This window comes from Pseudonaja textilis, chromosome 3 (genome assembly GCF_049901715.1).
Source record: "Pseudonaja textilis isolate UNSWEBS1 chromosome 3, rPseTex1.2, whole genome shotgun sequence".
Classification (NCBI taxonomy): Eukaryota; Metazoa; Chordata; class Lepidosauria; order Squamata; family Elapidae; genus Pseudonaja; species Pseudonaja textilis.
In genome coordinates, this window is record NC_141992.1 from 22,181,284 (window position 1) to 22,192,356 (window position 11,073).

At 37.7% G+C, this 11,073-nt stretch overlaps 1 protein-coding gene across 1 annotated transcript in view; it reads left to right on the forward strand.

Moving 5' to 3' along the window:
• Positions 1–11,073, forward strand: part of KCNB1 (potassium voltage-gated channel subfamily B member 1) — a 193,133-nt gene that overhangs the window by 169,420 nt on the left and 12,640 nt on the right. The gene's annotated exons all lie outside the window — the stretch shown is intronic.

An 11,073-nucleotide genomic window follows, 5' to 3' on the forward strand; every position in this document is an offset into this window, starting at 1 on the left:
AAAGTGCAATGGAGCAAACTATTACATTGTAGTAGGGGATTATTTGGGAATGGAGCAAGAGTTTATATAGCTGTCTGGCGGGAGGGGGCGGGAAAGGTCAGCTTTGTTTTTATTACCCCACAAAGTCAGAGCACTTTTTAAATCAAATGCATACGGTCATTTCAGAATCGTTTCTTGATTGTGATTTTGGGAACCAGGGGAATTAATCTGTAGTGAACAAGCATTAAATGTGGTAAAGGTTAGATGGGTTGGGGAGGTTGCCAGGACGACAGTAGAGCAGTAATAGGCACAATTTTATTTATCGCTTTAAGTTGTATCATCACTTGATCCTCCATAAGTCAGTTTCTACAATTAATATTTTTAGAGTGATCCAACATGGTTAACAATTTGACTTTGAAATTAGGAGGCTCAGATCCGAGATTGTGAAGTTTGCTAACAAATATTCCCATGGGTATTTTTCTTAGTGCTTGCCAAGGTCCTATTGTATCTGAAAAAAATTCATTTAGTTGTATTCAGCCCTCTATATGCAAGGAAATCAAAGAGGAAGGGCGGGGGGGCAGCAGAATAGATTGTATCTTTTTATGTCTGTGTGATGCTGTTACCCAAGTACAAATAGGCAAAGCTTTGTTGTGACAGCACTTCATTATGTTTGCATCATTGTAGTTTGAAGCAATTGCCTATGGTGCTAATTGTACAACACGTAGCATTCCCTCGTAATGGTAAGGACAATACCAGTCTTTGGCTAGTATTTCACACGTACCACTAAAGCTGCTTTACCCTTTTCTGTGCAAGCTCAGATCATGCACACATAATAACACTGGAGAAAGAGAGAGAATGAGAATTGTAAGATCCAACCTGCATTCTGAATTTCTTAGTGAATAAATGATGGTAGCAGGAATCTTATTTGATTACAATCTTCTCATATGAGACTATATTTTTTGTATTTTTAGTTGTTTTATCATATACTGATTGTCACTGACTGCACTCTTTTGTTGGATTTTAAAAAGTGAAGATTTTACACTACTTTAATAATATTTCTTCCAAACTTGGATGCACCTTTTGCTGAAGTAGAAATCCCTTCTTTTTCACTCTGTCCCTCCCCCTCTCCCCGTGTGTGTGTGTGTGTGTGTTTGCAGTCAGTCTTTAACTCAGTCTTGACTCCTGACAACTGCGAAGATAAGTCCCTGAAGTCTTCATGCAAGGCTTTTCAGAAGTATTTTGCTATCACTTCCTTCCTAGGGCTGAGAGAGAGGGACTAGCAATGGTTAACCTTTTCAGCACCAAATGCTAAAACGGGAGCACATGCACACCGAAAAGGCACCGAGCATGTGTGCCGGCCACCTGGTCTTCCAGCTTCTAATGCACATGTACACGTGAAGACCAACTGGCCGGCTGGTTTCTAATGTGTGTACCAGCCAGCTGGTCTTTGTGCACGCATGCACATTAAAAACTGGAAGACCAGTTGGCCAGCATGCATGTGCCTGCCAGGAGCTCTCTTCTGGTTTCTGGTGCTCCCGTGCATGCGAAGACCAGCTGGCACTCCGGAACCTGGAAGAACAATGGGCAAAGGCTGGCATGCCCAGAGAGATGGCTCTGCATGCTACTTCCGGCATGCGTGGCATAGGTTCGCCATCACGGGACTAGATGGTTCTAATGCCTGAGAGAAGGGTCACTCTCTTAGAAGTCACTCTCTCAGTTTCTACCTGATAGAATTGGTATCCCAAATTGGCTTACTGATTAGTATTGAATTAATTGTATAGTATGCACATAAAGAAAAGGTACGAGTAATGCTTATGAAAACAGTTCTAACCAACCAGCATAAAATTGGGACCACAGTAAAATTTAATAGACTAAGTTAGTTTCTGCAGCAAAGAAAGAACTAAGACAATATTTAATTTTATATTATCCATATATCATCAATACCAAGGAATGCTTGAAGAACTGCAGGGTAGGTCCCAGTACTTTGTCATAGTCCATCAATCGTGATGCCTTCCTTTGACCTTTGCATATATTTTCTCCAAGGGCATTGTTTTGCCCAACCTCAAGCAGCTGTCAATTTATATTTCCCATGATGTCCTGGAACAATACTACATAGGGATACAGCCACTGATCACAATATTTGAACCACTGCTGTTAAACCAATCCTATCATACAATGTTATTAGAGAGCCCCCAGCAAATACCACTTAGTCACTCACTTCTAAATGTTTTGACAGAAGCTAATAATTGTCTGATAGATAGGTAGGTAGGTAGGCAGGCAGGCAGATAGGTAGGTAGGCAGACCGACCAACCAACCAACCAACCGACCGACTGTAGATAGGAAGAGAGAGAGGAGAGATGATAGATAGATAGATAGATAGATAGATAGATAGATAGATAGATAGATAGATAGATAGATAGATAGATAGATAGATAGATAGATAGGCAGGCAGGCAGGTAGGTAGGTAGGTAGGTAGAAACACTTCAGAGTGATACTATGAAATATTTTATCTAAAGTATAGATCTTAGTTCAACATCCTTTTCAGTTCTGCGCTTAGAATTGTACAATGTTCTTGGGGAAAGTATGTATAAACAAGGAAGGACATTGGAAAATGCAATAAAAATAGTAAGGATTTGGAATACAAAGCTTCTGAAAATCCATGAAAGAATGCACTGTGAACAAGACAGCAGTTTCAAATGTGCAGAAAGCAGCTGTAAATACCAGAGTTTTACTCAACTGCTGTCTGAAAGTAGGGCCAGAAGTTGAACTAATGGGTTGAAGATAGTTCTGAAGTATCAGTATTTTCCATTTTGGGAAAAAAAGGAATAATAGTGAGGTCAGTGCTGCCTTTTATGAAGGACAATTTTATTTTTAAAAGTGTCCCCTATTTGAACGGCTGTCAAAATAAATCTTCTATTTTAAGGCTTCTTCCATTTGGAGGTCTGGCTTAAAAATAGTAGCAATTTTTAAAACAATTTTTATTGAAAGGTTTACAAAGAACATAAAAACTAACACAAAGAGTAAAAGCAATAAAGAAAAAAGCAAAGGGGCAGAAAGAAAGAAATGGAATGAAGAAGCTTCTGATTTTATTTGAAGCAAATATAAGTATACTTGCAAAAGTATCTCTATGATTACAAAAGAAAACTCTTTCTTTTCACTTTAGTTTTTTTTCTAATCATCAAAACCACAAATCACAAGTACATTTTCTGTTTTATATAAAAAGTCTATATAGATTTTCCAGTCTATAGATATTCCAAGATAGATATTGTTTTTTCTCTAATCAAAGAAATTAATTTAGCCATCTCAAGTTCCATCCTCTTCATCAACCATTCCTCCATTGTGGAGAATGTTGAGCCTTTTCAGTTTTGAGCATATAATAATGTTGATGCAGTTGTCATATACAGTGTAAAAAAAAAATTCCATTACTTTTTTCTAGTTGTCTGTTTATTAATCCCAAAGTAAAAGTCCCTGATTTCAATTATACTTTCACGTTTAAAAACTTATGAATTAATGCACAAATTTGTACCCAATTTTTAAGCTTTTTTACATGTTCTCATTTCCAGAAAACATCCAAAATGCCATTATACCCTCTAGAGCAGGGGTCTCCAACCTTGGCAACTTTAAGACTTGTGGACTTTAAGACTTGTGGACTGCCTGAGGAATTCTGGTAGTTGAAGTCCACAAGTCTTAAAGTTGCCAAGGTTGGAGACCCCTTCTCTAGACCAGAGGTGACAAACTGGTGGCCCACGGGCCAGATTCATCATGCACAGGCCAAAACCACACCAACTCTGCAAAGGTAAAAAAAATGTTACAATACATCACATGATCGCAACATGATCCTCTGAGTTTGACACCCGTGCTCTAGACAATTTCTCTGGTGAAAAATACCAATAATATTTAGACTAGAAGATCTCCAAAGTCCCTTCCAGCCCTATGATTCTATGACAAATCATTTTATAAAAATTCTCAGACTGGAACATAATGCGTAATGGTATATTGTTTCAACTTCATATTTTCCTATTAGTCAACTGGTATATTCTAGCCAAACGTCTTAGCCCATTTTATCATGGATTCTTTCAGTTTCAGCAACATTTAAGCAATAACTTAACAGATAACAGATAATCAGAATTGGAAGGGACCTTGTAGGTGATCTAGTCTAATTCCCTGTCCAAGCGGGAGACCCTACACCATTACTGACAAATGGCAGTCCAATCTCCTTGAAGGTCTCAAGTGATGGCACTCCCACAACTTCCAAGGGCAAGCTATTCCATTGGTTGATTATTCTCACTGTCAGAAAGTTTCTCCTTATTTCCAGGTTAAATCTCTCCTTGTTCAGTTTCCATTCATTATTCCTTGTCTGGTCTACAGGCATTTTAGAAAATAGCTTGACCCCTTCCTCTCTGTGGCAGCCCCTCAAATATTGGAAGACTGCTATCATGTCTCCCCTGGTCCTTCTCTTCACTAGACTAGCCATGCCCAGTTCCTGTAACCGTTTTTCATATGTTTTACTCTCCAGTCCCTTAATCATCCTGGTTGCTCTGCTCTGTACTTTTTCTAGAGTCTCAACATCTTTTTTTTTAATGTGGTGACCAAAACTGGATGCAGTATTGTAGGTGTGGTCTTATTAAGGCTTTATAGAATGGTATTAGTACCTCTCTTGATCTTGATTGTATCCCTCTGTTAATGCAGTATTAGTACCTCAATTGATCTCGATTGTATCCCTCTGTTAACTTAGGATTGCATTAGCTTTTTTGGCTGCTGCTGCACACTGCTGGTTCATATTTAGCTGGTTGTCCACTAAGACTCCAAGATCCCTCTCATTGTTACTGTTACTGAGCCTGGTTTCACCCAGTCTATATGTGTGCTTTTGGTTTTTCTTGCCTAAGTGTAGGACTTTACATGTTCATCATTAGTATATAACTCTATTTCAAACTCGGTCTTATTTTGTTTAAAACCATAAAATATTTTATCTATTTTAAACCTTTTTGTTAATTGCACATAAGCAAATTATTGATGTATCATTTTGTTATCTAATCTCCTTTTGATTTCATTGAGCATTACAATCGTCTTGAGTAAATACATACTCTCTTGACATCTGGCTGATTGAACCAAACTGAAAAGCGCCGAACACCACATTTTGTACATAACATTTTGTAAGGAAAGAGATGGGGAAATACCTTATGTACCGTACTGAAGCAGTCCCTTAGAAGTGCTACTTTTTGGTGCTGTGATTACAAAAGCAACAGAACCCCTTGCTATGAATCACTTTGCCACATGCAGCCTTGCTATGAGCAGTTGAATCTTCTTCACAGCACACCATCTCTGATAGGTTCCTGGGGGCTGGAACTTAGACAAGAAGTAAGAGTATGTAATGACAGAGCACAAGTGACAACAAATAATACCGCTTCATTTGTGTTTTAAATCATCACCCTTGCTATGGCACACTATGCAGTCCTTATGTTTCGGGGGGGGGGGGTGTACAAATTTCATGGTCCCCATAGGTGGGAATAAGCACATTTGAAGGAGTTCAATTGTATCATTGGTTGATACAATAGCCAATAGTCTGGTTTGATTCTGTGAACACGGTATTTCAATTCAAACAGAATTGCAGTGAAGCTTTCGTGTCATTGTGTGGGGGCTGTTTAAGAGGAAAGGTGTCTCAAGGAAATGAGGAAACTTAAATTATGGAGGAGGGGTGAGAGAGCAGGGATGAAAGAATGTGCTTGCACTGTATGAGCAGGAGGTGAAATTGGCATTGCCATGCATTTGGCTGCTGCTGTTGTGTACTCCAATTGAAGAAAAGTTTCTACCCATACAAAGACACATGATTATTTAAAACCTGGGCATTTGGGGACAAGGGGAGCAAATAATATGATTGTTTGATTATGCTAATGTCTCAACTTCTGTTGGTATCAGACAGCAGGACACAACTAGTAATAGTTCCAGCAACAAATGATGCTATCTTCATATACTTTATATGATATTGTTGCCTTTTTATGGACACAACTAATTCCAGGTCAACTTATTTCAGTATCTTTGACAGAATATCCTCCTATTGATAATTTTCTGCAGATATGAACTAATCAAGGAGAGAAGCAACCTAGAATTAAGAAGAAATTTCCTGACAGTTAGAACAATTAATCAGTGGAACAACTTGCCTCCAGAAATTGTAAATGCTCCAACACTGGAACTTTTTAAGAAGAGATTAGATAACCATTTGTCTGAAGTGGTGTAGGGTTTCTTGCCTAAACAGGGGGTTGGACTAGAAGACCTCCAAGGTCCCTTCCTACTTTGTTATTCTAATAAGTCTAAGTCAGATATAATGGCTAAAATGTTGAACTGAAACTGAAAAGACCCAGATTTTTTTCACCTTCAGTCACAGAAGATCAGTTGGGCCACTCATTTTCTCTCAGCCCTTTGCCCAGATTGTTATGGGAAGAAATTGGAGAAGGAGCACATCTTGAGTTCATCAATGAAAAGTCGGAATCAATTTGATGGTCTGTTGTAACACCCTTAGGAAAAAGGATAGAGAAGAACATTCATCTTCCTATACGGCTGACTTGACTTAAGAGCAGTTTTACTTTAGGTCTTGTGACCTAGAGGGAAAAAGATGCTTGTAATGGAAAAAGTCAGAAGAAATGTGTGTTTGATTCATACAATCAATAGCCTTTACTTAGAAAAACGTTTAGTGCTCCCAAACTCTTTAACGCTGATTGTCCTAAAGTCCCAAAATTAAATGCGAGACATCTTGATTTACAAGGCTTAAGTTAATTAAATATGGAGAGTTTTCCTAAAACCAGCTGTTACTTTGTGTTCCCAGAATCTGCTTGTCTACATATTATACTCCAAAACAGAAGTGCTGATAAGAGCCAAAAAATTTTTTTGCAATGGATTAGAAAAATTATCTGAGGTTAAACTACAAATCCATGCTGCATTTAGACAGATGAAGCATAACAAAATTTGCCCAACAACAGCATAATAGGAAAAGATCCTAAACATTGTTTGCACTCATGTAATAAGAGTGATCTTGACAATACAAACAGAGTTACTTTAACAATATCGACAGTGCGACTGAACCAGTGTAAAGTCAAAAACCCTGGGATGCTTTAAATCATCCTTTGTAATATTATCATGGATGTAGTGCATTCAGTGTTTGATCATTTAAGAGGCTTCTGTTGATACTTAACTATATTTAGTCTTCGGAAGAGAGCGGAATTTAAAATGATTTTCCTCTAAGAAGAGAAAGTAGACAGGAAAAAAAAATAAGGAGAAAGAAAACTCCTGTGCAATGATCAAGCATCCCATCTTGTCAACCTGGACTTTGAAACTGCATCTGAAACTAGACCTCCTGCTAATAAATATATTTAGATAGATAGATAGATAGATAGATAGATAGATAGATAGATAGATAGATAGATAGATAGATAGATAGATAGATAGATAGATAGATAGATAGATAGATAGATAGATATAAATTCAAGTGTAAAGATGCTAGCAGATGCAAAAGAGGGCAGGACAATGTCAAACTGTTAATATTCATTGCATTCATAATAATTAATTTAAATTGTCTTTAAAAATAAGAAATCCCATTTGCTGAAAGTTGCCCAGGGTCTACTGAACCATGGAGCTAAAATTTAAATAAATAATGAAGCCATTTCCTCCCATCCGCTTCCTGTGTGTTTGAACTCACTCATACAAGTATAGATATTATTTTGTCATAATGAAACTCACAAGCACAGACACATGCACACATTCCCAATCTCATTATCCTAGAGAAGCTGCAAATTATAAACCCTATTTCGGAGTTTTAAAAAGAGTAAACATTCGCTGGATGAGTAATAGGGAAGAGACTCGCTCTTCCTAATGAGATTTCTGCAGCCATTTTCACCTCCTGACTATTACATGTTTTCTCGCCATATCTTATAATTAGAACTTATAAAACAACTCCTCCCGACTCACCAGAGAGTCTAAGGATGAAAGACAATATTATTTACAATATGATGGTATTCATGATGCATACTTATTCAGGACAAGGGAAAAGATGTTTTTGGTGGCCACACTTAAGAGATTGTTCTCACTGTCAGAAAGTTTCTCCTTATTTCCAGGTTAAATCTCTCCTTGTTCAGTTTCCATCCATTGTTCCTTGTCTGGCCTACAGGCGCTTTAGAAGATAGCTTGACCCCTTCCTCCCTGTGGCAGCCCCTCAAATATTGGAAGACTGCTATCATGTCTCCCCTGGTCCTTCTCTTCACTAGACTAGCCATGCCCAGTTCCTGTAACCATTCTTCATATGTTTTACTTTCCAGTCCCCTAATCATCCTGGTTGCTCTTCTCTGTATGTTTTCTAGAGTCTCAACATCTCTTTTATAACGTGGTAAACAAAACTGAATGCAGTACTCTAGGTGTGGTCTTACTAAGGCTTTATAGAGTGGTATGAGTACCTCCCTTGATCTTGATTGTATCCCTCTGTTAATACAATTTAGGATTACATTAGCTTTTTTGGCTGCTGCTGCACACTGCTGGCTCATATTTAGCTGGTTGTCCACTAAGATTCCAAGATCCCTCTCACAGTTGCTGCTATTGAGCCTGGTTTCACCCAGTCTATATGTGTACTTTTGGTTTTTCTTGCCCAAGTGTAGGACTTTACTTTTGTCTACATTGAATTTCATTTTGTTAGATACAGCCCAGTGTTCTAGTCTGTCAAGATCCATCTGGAAGATAGGCTCAAGATTATCTTCTTGAGTGTTAGCTATTCCTGCCAGCTTAGTATCATCTGCAAATTTGGTAAGTTCCCCTTCTATTCCCTCATCTAAGTCGTTGATGAAGATATTGAAGAGTACTGGGCCTAAGATGGAACCTTGTTGCACCCCATGGCTTACTTCCCTCCATGTAGACTTAGACCCATTAAGGAGTAGTCATTGAGTATGGTTTGCCAGCCAGTTGCGAGTCCATCTAGTGGTGGTACTATCTATTCCACTTTTTTCTGGCTTACTAAGAAGTAGGTTGTAATCTACTTTGTCTAATGCCTTGCTGAAATCTAAATATGTTATATCCACAGTATTTCGCTGGTCTACTAATTTAGTCACTATGTTGAAGAATGAAATAAGATTGGTTTGGCATGATCTGTTTTAACAAACTCGTGCTGACTGCTAGTCATTACTTTACTTGTTTCTAGATGTTTCTAGATCTGTTTTTTTTATTATCTTTTCCATTATCTTCCCGGTTATTGATATTAGGATGATTGGTCTATAGTTTCCTGGGTCTGTTTTTTTTCCCTTTTTTCCTTCATAATCCTTCCCAGATTATGAAATGAGTTGTCCTCTTTCACTCTTAATTCCACTGTTTGGTGAAAAATTGTTTCATCCAGCTTTTATCTGATCAAGCAGATGATGTACAATGTGCTGGGCCATAGCACTGTGCTTCGATTGTGTTTTGTATATTATTTTGCATTGCTGTTTTATTAGGTGGCTGATATTTTACATCACACATTACAGTTTTATTATCTGTTTCTAGTATTTTTGAAGGATGTAAGCCATTTGAGTGGAGTATAAATCCCTGGAGAGAAACATATGCAGTGACTGTATAATAAGGCATTGGTGTTGTGCATACCATTCACCTTTGAAGCAAACTTGGCTTGTTGTAAGAAAAAGTACTTTTTAGATTTTAACATTGTGAAAATATGCTGTCATGCCTTTTAAAGTAAATTGAGAAGATAAAGCTGCCCCCAAGCAAAGAAAATACAGATGTAGCTGCTTATTCACAGACACTTAACATTTTCTCATCTCAAAAGCTAGGCAAGATAAGGCATGATTGATACTTAGATGTAAGAAGGCCTGGGAATCAAGAACTATGGAGCTGAAAGAGACTCTAGAAGTCAGTACAACTATTTGGTTTGTTTATTTATTTATTTATTTAGAAATTTATATGGCTGTCCTTAAATAAGTAATGGATGGCTAATAACCAATACAAAAAAAACCCCAATATATAAACCCAAAAATACTATTCCAAACCATCATTATACAATGACCAACACAAGAACATACATACTGGGTTCCACTAATATCCTGCTTTGGGGGAAATCAGTTCTTAGATGAATGGGATTGATTAAACCAAGTTGATATACAGAGATATAATATATATTGTTACTTTATATATTGATACTTTATTAGAACAACTCCACTGATTTGCAATGAGAGATTATCTTTCTCTTGACACCTGGTGTTCACAAGCTGCCCCCTCTTCTTGATTTATGTGAGATGTTTTCATGTTTTATTGCTTTATTTCTCCCTTTTGATTTCCAAAGGAACAGATGCAGGAAATAATCTGAGCTGCATTAGCTATAGTAACTTGAGATCCTTTACCTATGAATATGTATACTTCCATCCTCTGTTACTTATGCATTACAGGTAGTCCTCGACTTATGACCACAATTGAGCCCAGAATTTATATTGCTAAGTGAGAAATTGGTTAATTGAGTTTTGCCCCGTTTTACAACTTTTCTTGCCAGATTTGTTAAGTGTATCATTGCAGTTATTAAATTAGTAACATGATTGTTAAGTGAATCTGGTTTCCCCATTGACTTTGCTTGGCAAAAATTTGCAAAAGATGATCACATGTCCCTGGGACATTGCAACAGACATTAATATAAACCGGCTGTCAAGCATCCAAATGTAAATCCCATGACCATGGGGATGCTTCAGATAAGTGTGGAAAATGGTCATAAGTCATTTTTTTCAGTGCCATTGTAACTTCGCATGATCACTAAATGAATTGTTGTAAGTTGAAGACTACCTGTAGTGTCTCCTGCCTTTCTGAGATATATAAATATCTTCATTGGGAGAAGTGTCAATATTCTTTAGGGGGACTTAGAAGAGACTGGACAGTCAAGGTCCCTTCCAGCTTTATTCTGAATCTAATTCTGAAGAGTTCCGTCAGCAGTTTAAGAAACCCTGCAGTAAGCCTTGATGATTTGCTTTGGGCCCTGTGTTTAATTTCACATTGGTCCGAATCAGTGGTGGGATTCAAAATTTTTTTTACTATTGGTTCTGTGGGTATGGCTTGGTGGGCATGGCAGGGGAAGGATACTGTAAAATC